Source organism: Dromiciops gliroides, chromosome 3, assembly GCF_019393635.1.
Source record: "Dromiciops gliroides isolate mDroGli1 chromosome 3, mDroGli1.pri, whole genome shotgun sequence".
Taxonomy (NCBI): Eukaryota; Metazoa; Chordata; class Mammalia; order Microbiotheria; family Microbiotheriidae; genus Dromiciops; species Dromiciops gliroides.
In genome coordinates, this window is record NC_057863.1 from 5,492,976 (window position 1) to 5,506,781 (window position 13,806).

Genomic DNA, 13,806 nt, shown 5'->3' on the forward strand with positions numbered 1-13,806 from the left:
TATTATCATCCACATTTTTCAGATGAGGAAAATGAGGCAGACAGAAGTTAAGTGACTTACCCATGGTCATAAAGCTTAGGAAATGTATGAGAACAGATTTGAACTTTTATCTTCCAAACTCCAGGCCCAGGGTTCTATCCACTGTGCCAGATACTGACTTTTTAATTTTTTTCAAGTTATTTATTTATAAGTAGTAAATATTTTTATTTATACTTTTGGGTTTCATTTTTATCCCTTTTTCCTTTCCTCCCTTCCCCCTGTCCTGAGGTGCTAGACAATTAGATATGAGTTATAGATTTATGATTATGTAAAACACTACCATATTTGACATTTTGTATAAGTAAACTTGAATAAAAGGGAAAAATGAAAGAAAGTGAAAAATAACATGCTTCAGTCTGTGTTCCATTAATATCAGTTCTTTCTTTTGAGATGGGTAGTATGTTTCTTCAATAGTCCTTTGGGATTTTCTTGATCATTTTATTTTTGAGAATAGTTAAGTCATTCACAGTTCTTCATCAAATAATATTGCCATCTCTCTGTACAATGTTCTCTTGGTTCTTCTCACTTCACTATACATCATTTCATACAAGTCTTTCCAGGCTTTTCTGAGATCATCCTGCTTGTCATTTCTTATAGCACAATAATATTCCATCACCATCATATACCACAGCTTTTTTTAGCTATTCCTCAACAGATGAGCATTCCTTTGATTTCCAATTCTTAGCCACAACAAAAAAGAGGTGCTATAAAATATTTTTTGAAAATGTCTGTTTCCTCTTTTGGGGGATGTATTTGAGATATAAATTAAGAAGTGGTATAGCCAAATTAAAGAGTATACACAGTTTTATAGACCTTTGGGCACAGTTCAAAATTTTTCTTGAGAATGGTTGGATCTTTTTACAACTCCACCAGCAGTGGATTAGCATCCCAGATTTCCCAACATCCCTACCAATATTTCCAATATTTCCTTTCTTGTTATATTTGCCACTCTGATAGGTGTGAGGTGATATGTTTTAATTTTTATTTCTCTGATCAATAGTGATCTAGAGCATTTTTTCATAAAATTATAGATAACTTTGTTTTCATTGTCTGAAAACTGCCTGTTCATATCCTTTGACAATTTGTCAATTGGGTAGCAACTTTTATTCCTATAAATTTGACTCAGTTCTCTATATAATTGAGAAATGAGGTCTTTATCATAGATATTTTGTTTCAAAAGTTCTAAGTTTCTGTTGTAATCTTGGTCATATTAGTTTTGTTTATGCAACAACCTTTTATTTTAATTGACCAAAATGATCCATTTTACATTCTGTTTTACTGTCTATAGCTTCTTTGATCCTAAATTATTCCTCAGCCATAAATTTGACAGTTAAATAATTCCATACGCTCCTAATTTGTTTGTGGTGTTATCTTTTATGTCTAAATTATGTACCCATTTCGACCTTCTTTTATTATATAGTGTGTGATGTTGGTCTATATCTAGTTTCTGTCATACTGTTTTCTAGTTTTCCAAGTAGTTTTTGTCAAATAATGAGTTTTTGTTCCAAAACCTTGGCTCTTTGGATTTATCATATACTAGATTGCTATAGTCACTTACTATAGTGTAATTTGTACCTATTCTCTTCCACTGATATATCTTTCTGTTTCTTAGCCAGTATCAGATTACTTTGATAGAGATTATGAACAAGCAACAGTGCCCAGTTCATGCCCTGGTGACATTAGAACTGAGCAGCATCCTAAGTTTTGCCTCAGGGCAATATTATTTTTGCAGTCTAAAGAAAATTACAACTATATTTGCCTCAGTCCCTGAAGAGGTCTTAAAAAAGAAAAAAGTCTTTATAAGGTCCACAGTTAGGAAATGACTTTGAGTAGTACCCATAATTCCCCTTTACAGTTGTCACTGAAAATTTTCAATGCTTTATAACACAGTTTGAGATCTGGTATTGCTTGACCATGTTCTTTTATTCTGTGTTTTTTCCACTGATTCCCATAATATGTTTGAGCTTTTGTTTTTCCAGATTAATTTTGTTATTATTATTTTTTCTAGATGTATGGAATATTTTTGGATAGTTTGATTCCTATAGCACTAAATAAATTAATTAACTTAGGGAGGATTGTCATTTTTATTATATTGGCTCAGTCTACCCATGAGCAATTAATATTTTTCCAATTGTTTAGATTTGACTTTATTTGTGTAAAAGATGTTTTGTAGTTCTGGTCATATAGTTCCTGTGTTTTTCTTGGCAGGTAAACTCTCAAGTATTTTATATTGGCCACAGTTATCTTAAATGGAATTTCTCTTTCTATCTGTTGTTGCTGGACTTCATTAGTAATATATGGAAATTCTGGTGATTTGTGAGGGTTTATTTTTTATCTTGCAACTTTGTAAAAGTTCTTAATAATTTCAAGTAGATTTTTAGTTGGCTATAGAATTTTCTAAATATAACATCATATCATTTGCAAAGGGTGACAGTTATGTGTCCTCATTACCTAGTCTAAGTCCTTTAATTGAATATTCTTCTCATTGCTAGTACAATATTAAATTATAGAGGTGATAATGGGTATCCTTGCATCACTCCTGATTGTAGCTGGAAGGCTTCTAGTTTATCCCCATTCCAGACAATGCTTGCTGATGGTTTTCAACAAATAGGATTTATCATTTTAAAGTAGGCTCCTTTTATTCCTATGCTCTCTAGTGGTTTTTAATAGGAATGAGTCCTGTATTTTGTCAAAAGTTTTTCTTTTTCTCTGTCTACTGATGTAATCTTGTAATTTTGGTTGATTTTGTTATTGATATGATCAATTATTCAGATAGTTTTCCTATTACTGAACCAGCCCTGCCATCCTGTTATAAATCCCACTTGGCCATAGTGTATGATCCTTGTGATGTATTGCTGTAATCTTTTTGCTAGTATTTTATTTAAAGATTTTGCATCGACATTCATTAGTGAGATTGGTTTTTAATCTCTCTCTCAATTGTCCATTATTTAATGTAATTTTTATTGCATTATGATATGAAAAGGATGTGTTTATTATTTCTGCTTTTCTGAATTTCATTTAGGTTTTGATTCCCTAACACATGGTCAGTTATTATGTAGGCCCATATACTGTCCAGAAAAAGGTTTATTCCTTGCTATTCCCATTCAATTTTCTCTAGAAATGTATCATATCTAACTTTTCAATTATTTTATTCATTTCCTTAACTTTTCTTATTTAATTTTTGGTTAGATTTATCCAATTCTGAGAGGGAAAGGTTAAGGTCCCCCACTAGGATAGTTGGGGTTTTTTTTGTTTTTGTTATCTATTTCCTCCTGTAACCCATTCAACTTCTTCAAAAATTTAGATGCTATAACATTTGGTCCATACATGTTAAGTATTGATATGATTTCATTGTCTATAATACTCTTCAGGAAGCTCTAGTTTCCTTATTTATTTCTATTAAATAGATCTATTTTTACTTTTACTTTGTATGAAATCATGATTTCTACCCCTGGTTTCTTTGTTTCCTGCTGACTTTTTGAAAAGTACTACTTTTTTCCCTTAATGGTTTTATAAGATTTTGAGTTCCAAATATTATTCCCTCCTTCCCTTCCCTTCCCCCTCTACAAGACAGCAAGCAATCTGATATAGGTTATATATGTGGAATCACATTAAATATATTTCCATATTAGTAATATTGTGAAAAAAGAATCAGAACAGAAGGGAACAAAAAAAACCCTAAAGATTGAAAAACAATATGAAAGAAAAAGTGAAAATTGTATAGTTTAATTTTTATTCAGATTCCAGAGTTCTTTTTCTGGAAACGGAGAACATTTTCCATTGTGACTCCTTTGGAAATGTCTTGGATCATTTTATTGCCGAGAAAAGCAAAGTCTTTCACAACTGACCATCACATTATGTTGCTGTTACTGTGTTCAGTGGTCTCCTGGTTTGGCTCACTTCATTCATCATCACTCCATTTAAGTCTTTTTCTGAAATCTTCTTGCTCATAATTTCTTATAACACAATAGTATTCCATCACATTTATATCCCACAATTTGTTTAACCATTCTGCAATAATGGGTATCCCCTCAATTTCTAATTCTTTCCCACTACAAAGAGAACTGCTATAAATATTTTTCTACATGTGGGTCCTTTCCCTTTTTTATAATCTCCTTGGAATATAGACCTAATAGTGGTTTTACTGAGTCCAAGGGTGTACACAACCCCATAGACCTTTGGGCACAGTTCCAAATTGCTCTCCAGAATTCTTGATTCAATTCACAACTCCACAAACAATGTATTGATGTTCTAATTTTTCCACATTTTCCCCAACATTTATTATTTTCCTTTTTTGTCATATTAGCCAAACTGATAGGTGTCAGCTGCTACCTCAGAGTTGCTTTAAATCAAATTTCTCTAATCAATAGTGATTTAGAACATAAAAACTGCTACTTTTTTAATGGACCCTTGTTTAAGGGTTGAAGATTTCAGTCATTAACAAGACTGTCCAATTTCTCCAAGCCAACTCTGTTTTCTTCCCATATTTCAATCAAGAATTGATTGCAGGTCTTAGGTCAGCATCCATCTACGATCTCTGTCTAAGATATAATAGATGGGCTTTATAGACTGGCAATCCAACTCCATAGAATTGTCTGGAGAACCTAGAAACTTCAATTACTTTTTATTTTCTTGTGAGGATAGCTGAGATAAAGTATTTTGGGTGATTATGAATCTCATTAAGGAGACATTGTAATGCCTTTCCTGGTATGAGTCAAACATTCAAGTGCCTTGTACTAAAGTACAAGTTACTGGCCTGTTTCTTTTGGAGACCTTAATCCCTACCAGAACAGACACCTTGCTTGTTCATAATTACTCAAAAAATCCAAATGACCACTGCATTGACCTGATTACTTAACATTTATTTATTCCTTCCAAAATCTGCAGTGGAGAGAGAGGGGGAATAGTCACTCCAGTTTAAAATCAGACCCACTCATTTGGAATAAGGAATGGGTGATTTTGCTCCATTTAAATGTGTAGTTTCAGCTTTCCCTGCTGTTAAGCAATCATAGCCATGTAATTGGAGCTAGAAATGGGTTATGTCCTCCAAAGACATTAGGAAGGTGCTAAGAAGCCACCTATCGATGCAATTTTACTGAGCTCTATACCAGTCTTAGGCTAATATGTCAAAGCCAAAGGAAAGTAACACATAAGGACAAAATGTGCATAGCAGCAAACGTGATGACAAAGAATTACAAACTAAGGTGGAATCATCTTTTAATGTGGCTTCGAGATACCTATTGTTTTATTGTGGGAAACCACTTGCCTCATGTGATAGGAAGCTGACTGCATGATTTTGTTGAATTGTATTAATTCTACATCAAATCCAAAGAAGGCATGAACAGGTTTAGTTTTAAAGCACTGGTGATGCTCAGATAAGATTAAAGTAGTGATGTTAGAAGGATTGTAGAAAGACAGGAAAGAAAAACCAACAAAGAAAATTTTCAGAAGCTGTTGGCATTAAAGAATGAGGCAGCATTATTAGACATGCTCTTAGTGTTATTGTGCCTTCTTGACATGCTTTTGATTATTTCCATATATAGCAATATCAGCAGTTCTCATTCCCATTTTGTAGAACTTTATTATAACATAGCATATCAAATTTTTCAGGGCAAACTAACCATATGCTCAGCAGCAGAATCCAGAAGCACTAGTCTCTATTGATCTGTTTACATGAGTTATTGTCAACTCTAGTTTTCTGACACTTCATAGTGCTACTAAGTTGTGAGATAAGTTGATGAAAATTAAATTTGTTTTGTGAAATTCATAACTAGCAAAACACACTTTGAAATGTGAGAAGAGCTGAACTTATAAGTCAGCAAAAGAGAGGTAGAAGTGTAAATGAGATACAGCAGAAAAGCCATAGGCCACTTCCTTTACAACAAATATTTATTTTATTTTTTTCCAGTTACATGGAAGGGTAGTTTCCAACATTCATTTTCATAAGAATTAGCGTTCCAACTTTTTCTCCCTTCCTCCCTTTCCTCCCCCCTCCACAAGACAGCAACCAGGTTATATATGTAAAATCCAAAAGTGCTCTTTTTATCAGTTCTTTCTATGGGTATGGATAGTATGCTTAATCATGAGTCCCTTAGGATTATCTTGGATCATTGTATTACTGAGAGTAGTTAAGTCATTCGCAATTGCTCACTGAACAATACTGCTGTCACTATGCACAATGTCCTCTCAGTTCTAACCACTTCATTATACATAATTTCATGAGTCTTTCCAGGTTTTTCTGGGATCATCCTGTTTGTCATTTCCTATAGCACAATACCATTCCACTACAATCATATACCACAGCTTCTTCAGTCATTCCTCAATTGATGGACATTCCCTTGATTCTCAATTCTTAGCCACCACAAAGAGTTGCTATAAACATTTTTTTGTACAATTCCCCCTCCCTTTTCTATTTTTCATGAATACTATTGTTAAATGCTTGCCTTCTCCATGATATTTATTCTATTATCCATCTTCTTTCATCCTACCCTCTTCAAAAGGGATTTGCTTCTGTCTGTCCCCTTCCCCAATCTGTCCTTCTTTCTTTTGCCCCTCTCTCTTTATCTCCTTACCCTCCTATTTTCCTGAATGGTTAGAGAGATTACCCCACCCAGTTGAGTGTGCATATTATTTCCTCCTTGAGCAGATTCTTATGGGATTGAGGTCTTTGAGCCAATTCTTATGACTGTTAGACTCATTTATCGCCCTAATTAAATAGATTACGCCACCCAATTGGGTGTGTATGTAAATTAATCTCTCCTTGAAGCTACTCTGATGAATTAAAGGTCTTTGAGACTTTTCTGATGAGTGTAAAATTCATTTCCTGTCTTGCTCCTCCCCCATCTCTTCCCCATTCCATAAGCCCTTTGCTGTTCCTTTCATGTAGGATTTCACCCCATGCTATCTCTGTCCTTCCCCCTCCTCTGCTGCATTCCCCTCAGCCCTCAATTTTACCCTAAAGATATCATCATGGGGCAGCTAGGTGACACATTTGACAAAGCATCCACCCTGGACCCAGGGGGATCCCAGCCAAAACCCAGCCTCAGATCTAAGACAGTCACCCACTGCATGACTCCAGGTATGTCCTCCAACTCCAATTTTTTATGGTTCTCTAGGGTCTTGTATTTGAAAGTCACATTTGTCATTCAGGTCAGGTCTTTTCATCAAGAATACCTGAAAGTCCTCTTTTTCATTAAAGTCTCATTATTTCCTCTGAAAGATTATGATCAGTTTTGCTCGGTATGTGATTCTTGGTTGTAATCCCAATTCCTTTGCCCTCTGGGATATCATATTCCATGCCCTCCAGTCAATTAAGGTGGAAGCTGCTAAATCTTGTGTTATCCTGACTGGGTCTCCACGGTACTTGAATTCTTTCTTTTTGGAAGCTTGCAATATTTGCTCCTTGACCTGAGAGCTCTGGAATTTAGCTATAATATCCTAGGAGTTTTCCTTTTGGTATCTCTTTCTGGAGGTGATCAGTGGATTATTTCAATTACTATTTTACCTTCTGCTTCTAGAATGTCAGGAAAATTTTCACTGACAATTTCTTGGAAGATGATGTCTAAGTTCTTTCCTTGATTATGGTTTCAGGTAGACCAATAATTTTCAAATTATCTCTCGTGGACCTATTTTCCAGGTCAGCAGTTTGTCCAAGAAGATATTTCACATTGCCCTCTATTTTTTTTTATTCATTTGAATTTGCTTTATTGTGTATTGGTTTCTCATAACATCACTAGCTTTCATTTGTTCAATCCTAATTATTAGGAAATTATTTTCTTCAGAGAGTTTTTGTACCTTATTTTCCATTTGGTCAGTTGTACTTTTCAAGCTGTTGACTTTTTTCTCATGTCTTTCCTGCATCACTCTCATTTCTCTTTACAGTTTTTCCTCTACCTCTCTAACTTTATATTCAAAGTCCTTTTTGAGCACCTCTATGGCCTGAGACCAATTCATATTTTTCTTGGGAGCTTTACATATAGGGGCCCTGATGTTGACATCTTCCTCTGAGGGTGCACCTCGATCTTCCTTGTCACTGAAAAACTTTCTATGGTCCTCACCTTTCTCTGTCTGCTCATCTTGTCTTTCTTTTACTTGACTTTTATCTCCTTAAAGTGGGGCACTGTTTCCAGGCTGCAGTATCCCAAGCTTAAGAAGTACCAGGTGGTATGATTTAAGGAGGATCAGGTTCTTCACTCACCTGGCCTGTTCTCTGGTCCATAGATGAACCCAGACCAACTTGCTAATCAACCAGCTTTGTGTGTTGTGGTTGTTAGCTCTGATGAGCCTGTGCCCCTCCCCCACCTGGGTCACTGCTACTCAAACCTACCTCCTGGTTCCGGGCAGGGGTGAAAAACCCAATTCTGCCTCAGCACCAGCATAGACCCCTGTAATCTCTCTCCTGCCAAGGGCTCAGCCCTCTCACCATCCTGTGAGCTTAGTTCCACTGGCACTTCAGTTGATTTAGATGCTCTGGGGGTCTCCTTCTCTGGTGAGGCCTTCCTGGGACTGGATCTTCGTCAGGGTGAATGTGGGGTTGGGCTCCACACCTGTCTCAGCATAGCAGCTCCCTCCTTCTGAATTTCCAAGCTGTTCTTGGTTAGAAGCTTATTTCTGCACATTCTTCTGTGGGTTTTGCTGCTCCAGACATTGTCTTATGGCATTATTTGGATGTTTTTTGGAGGGATCATGTCATGAGTTTGAGAGCCCACTGCCTTTCCTCTGCCATCTTCCATAGGCCACTTCCAAGAAAGGGATCATACATCTATATGAAATTGACGTCAGGAGATCCAGACTCATTTTTTTTTTTTTTACATTGGTAGGCCAGCATGGCCATTGGTAACAGAAAATTTAAGGTCAACTTTAAAATAGTTAATATGAATCATTTCATTTCTTCTCTTTTTCATTTTTCTTCCCATTTCTCCTCTCTCCTTCCTCCCTTCTTTATTTCTTTCTTTATCCACATCCTACCTTCCCATTCAAGAAATCTTCTTGTTATTATTGGTATTTGAATGTAACAAGTTATAGGGAGAGGAGAGCTATCAGGAATGCAGAACCAAGAAACTGGACAGAGGGAAGGTATGCTATACATGCATGGTGCTTGGATTGAGGAGAAGACTCAACTAATATGTTGGTTCCACACTTTTATACAAAATAACTTATCTAGTACCTAGCTTAATTTTTAAATCATAAAAGCTTTTTATTATTTTCTAGTTACATGTGTAGATAGTTTTCAACATTTGTTTTCATAAGATTTTTAGTTCCAAATTTTTCTCCCTCCCTCTCTTTCTTTCCCCCTCTCCAAGACAGAAATCAATATGATATGGGTTACATATGTACAATCACATTAAATATATTTCTGCATTAGTTACATTGTGAAAGGAGAATCAGAACACAAGGGAAAAACATCCAAAAAAAAGTAGAAACAGTATGGTTCCATCTTCGATCAGAACAAACAGTTCTAGGTGGTGCAGTGGACAAATTAGCATTGGCCCTGGATTCAGGAGGACCTGAGTTCAAATCCAGCCTCAGACACTTGATACGTACTAGCTGTGTGACCTTGGGTAAGTCACTTAATCCTCATTGCCCTACCAAAAAAAAAGTAATCGGATCAGAATCCACAGTTCTTTTTTCTGTGTTTTTTTTTTTGGCAGGGGAATGAGGGTTAAGTGACTTGCCTAGGGTCACACAGCTAGTTAATTGTCAATTGTCTGAGGCCGAATTTGAACTCAGGTACTCCTGAATCCAGGCCCAGTGCTTTATCCACTGCGCCACCTAGCTGCCCTAGTTCTTTTTTCTGAATGTAAAGAACATTTTCCATCATAAGTAGAACCTAGCTTGTAAAACCGTGAGTTGTGACACAATATTGGGTCACATAACTGAATACGTGGGTCATGAAAAATTTGGCAACAGTAAAAGATTACATATAGCTATTTTATATAGCTATATACTGGAGTCATGTAAAACAAATATGGGCAGAAAAGGGTTGTGAGTGGAAAAATTTTAAGAAGCACTCATCTAGAATACTGGCTTCATAATAATAATGGAAGGAAACTAGGACAATTAGTTGAAAAACAAGTAATTAAATGAAAAGAGGTCCAAGTCAAGTTATACTTATAGAAATTGTTCAGTGGCCTGCCTCAGCCTAGATTTAAAAAAAAAATAATTGGTAGCAGAAACAGAGATGCTTAAATACCAATTTCCTGGGTTGGCCATTGTTCCTGAATATGCAGGTCTTTCACAGGGAGTTGAGTCAGTTTTAAGCTTCATTTTATAGACACTGGAATTCTACCATGGATTTTAGGAGGGAAGTAGAATCACAGAGCCACAAGAGTTAGAAACTTGTTTTTCTTACTTAGGAATTTCAGTCATTAACAGATGGACAATTAGATTTGATAACTGGCATTTTATGTTGACTGCCAAGTTAAATTCTTTAGTTAATATGGAACTGGTACATTTGTGGATTATAATTGGATGAAAATTTGGTGTAATAATAATATTTTTGAATTCTTATTTATGTAGTGATATGGAACCCCACATGTAGAGAGGGGCCACATATGGCCAAGGCCTGTCCTTATCTGTGGTCCAAAGAGAGACAGTATAGACATCTATAGCCTCTTTTCCCCTCACCCTTTTCCAAGGGAGAACTTTATTCCTGCCAACAGTGGGAACAGGTGGTTGCTGGGTTTTATCCTTTTTTTTCTTGAAGAGGATCAGGACATCTGCACTGAATTGAATTGAAGTTAGGGAGAGCTGTGCAAAGCCACAAACCTCACTGTCTCCTTCAGAGCCATCTGGGTCCAGTGGAAAGTTATATATCAGTAAAACTGGAGATGGTCCTGGATGTTTAAGGCAATTGGGGTTAAGTAACTTTCCCACTTTCAAATATGTAGTGTGTGTCTGAGGTAGGATTTGTACTCAAATCCTCACAACTTCAGGGCTAGTGCTCTATTCACTGAGCCACCTAGCTGCCCTAAGGAGAAACAGGAGTTTGTGGCCAAAGGCTACCACTTTGCTGTCCTCAGGGAGAAAGATAAGGGTATCAGACTAGAAGTATATGTCTCTGTTCCCTTAAATATTATTTGTCTATAGGACATGATTGGGTTCCATCTGACTTTTTATCACTTTGCCATTTTGGGGGAAGAGAAGCCCCAAGTCCATTTCTAAGACTTAATTCCTTCCCAAATTAACTTCAGTTCCACAATTAATATACATAGAGAATATCAAAGAAGACCATTATCCAAATCATAGCAAAACAGAAATCAGAAAATGCATTCATAGAAGAATATATAAAAGACAGGACACAATGAAGTATCTCTTGCATTGGGAGCAAGATAATTCATCGCAACCGAGAGAGTGTCCTAGATATCACCCAAGGAGAAAATTTCCTGAAGTCTCTACTGTAGTGAGGTGGCTATAGGGACATAATAGAGACTGCATGTTACTCTTATGTCTTCCTAGAGTCTTTCCCTTCAGAACCCTGCAGTGGGGTTGTCGTCAGCGTTTTTCTCTTTAAAAGCTGGAAGCCGACTTGAAGGTTGAAGAAAACTGGAAACTTCACGAGTCCTAAAGGGGAGACTAGTCCTGGAGAATCTAAAGAGCAAGTCCTGCTTTAAGAGTCCCCAAAGGGGCATTGCCTGAGAACTGAAGCTCATCTACTGTCCGCAGCTCTGCCACACCTCTCACATAAGGCAGGGCCTGCATCACCACCAAAAATTTGAGTTCCATACCAATGGGCCTTGGGACGGGAGTTATTATGAATTTTCTATTTACAATTTTTTATATTCTGAAATAAATACATTTGGAAATATTACTTAACAATAATTTTATCCATTGCTAATATCTAGAACCATGATTTGGCCCAAGGTACAGGGTCTGCACCCAAGCTATTTCTTTTGATAACTGAACTTAGCCATATAGTGAATCAGGTTCTCTCTTGGGAGAAGCTCATCTTTGATAACAGTGGTTATTTCTTTTTTGTTTTCTTTACATATGGAACCACCCTAGGGCCCTGGATGCAAACTATTCTTTAAACTTTATACTGTGATTCAAAAGTAGGTCTCCTCAAAACAAGAAGGGAATAGAAATATATGCAAAGTGTGATATAAATCATGTAATCTACAGGTATTTTTTCTACATAAAATGCTAAAGGCAATAAAAAACTCCCAACATACATTGAATTATGCAGAAATATGTTTGATGTGATTGTACATATATAACCTATATCACATTGCTTGTTGTCTTGGGGAGCAGGGAGGGAGGGAAGGAAAGGAGAAAAATTTGAAACTAGAAATCTTATAAAAACAAATGTTGACAACTATCTCTACAGGTAACTGGAAAATAATAAAATACTGTAATGAAAAAAAAATAACTGTGGACCATATTAATAACATCCTCATAATTACAGTTATATTTTCTTGGGATAATTATTTTCAGAACTCTTCGGAACAAAGAACAATTTATGGACAACGGCACATTGCCTCTCAAAAAGCTGATAGCCATCTTTTTGCTTTTGGTCACCATGGATTAATAAACCTTCCTGTTCACCATTCAGTAAAAAACTTTGGAGCAACAGAACTTAGGAAATTTCAAAATCATGATGTTCCCTCCAAACCTGGGCATGCCTGTCTCAAAGATATTGTTCAGATGCAAAAAGGAAACAAAAAATAGAAAGGGCAGCTAAGGTCCCAGGTGCAAACTCATGTAGATGATGTCCCTTTTTCTAGCTGCTGTATGGGGAACGTGCACTTGTTGTGTGTGTTGGGGGAGATGTATGTATTAACTAAGTATGTAATATGAACTTAATCATTCTATTTTTTTCGAATGATGTGTCAGCACTTGTAAAATTGGTTCAATTAGAATAGAACTTGAACATTTTATGGTCAATGCCTTTCCATGTTTCCTTTGGGTTTCAGATAATATTTTGGTAATGATCAATTTTGTACAAGATTTTGATCTTTGGCTGAAGAGAATATGTTGGATTTGAACTACAAACCATTGACAGATTATGTATTGAGTTTGGAATTTGGGAACACCATGGAAATAAATGGTTGACTATTAGGTTCTATGTAGGTCAACTTCTTAGAATTTATGGTGTGATTCCTTTGGGAGTTAGCTGCTATATATATTAAATTTGTCCTGTGATATTCTTTTAAATCTGCAAAATTTTAGAAGAGTGATTTATATTGGAAAAAAAGGGTGAAATTCTCTTTCACATTGCAAGAAGGAGGCTGGAAAGCCAATCTTTCTACTATGATGCAGATTACAAAGTGACAAGGTTGACTTTCCTAAATTTTCTTCCTGGCTCTCTTTCTGACTATACTTTGTCACCATGCCCTGGTATAGGTGTCACCCACCCCTTGCCTTTCAGCTCCTTTTAATGTTTTGTCTTTTCCCCTTTTAGAATATAAGCTCCTCAGGCCAAGGGGAGTCCATTTCTTTCTTATATTTGGATCCAAAAACCTTAGCACTGTGTCTAGAACATCAGGAGCCCCTGAGAAACATTTACTTTTTGCCTGCCTATAACATTTTTCCCCAATAAGGCATAAAATGAAGCATATAGCACACATATTACTAGTCTGCTTGAAACCTTAGATGAGTCTATAAACTAACCCTCCTAGCGATGCAGCATCCTGCCTATATTCACTCAATTCATGAGAGGTTTGACTGAGGTCTCTCATCTTTTTATGCAGCACCACATTGCTTTCTCAAATTGCATCTATTTAATTATACATTCTAGAATGTTGACAGCCATCAAAGTCAAACTCACTG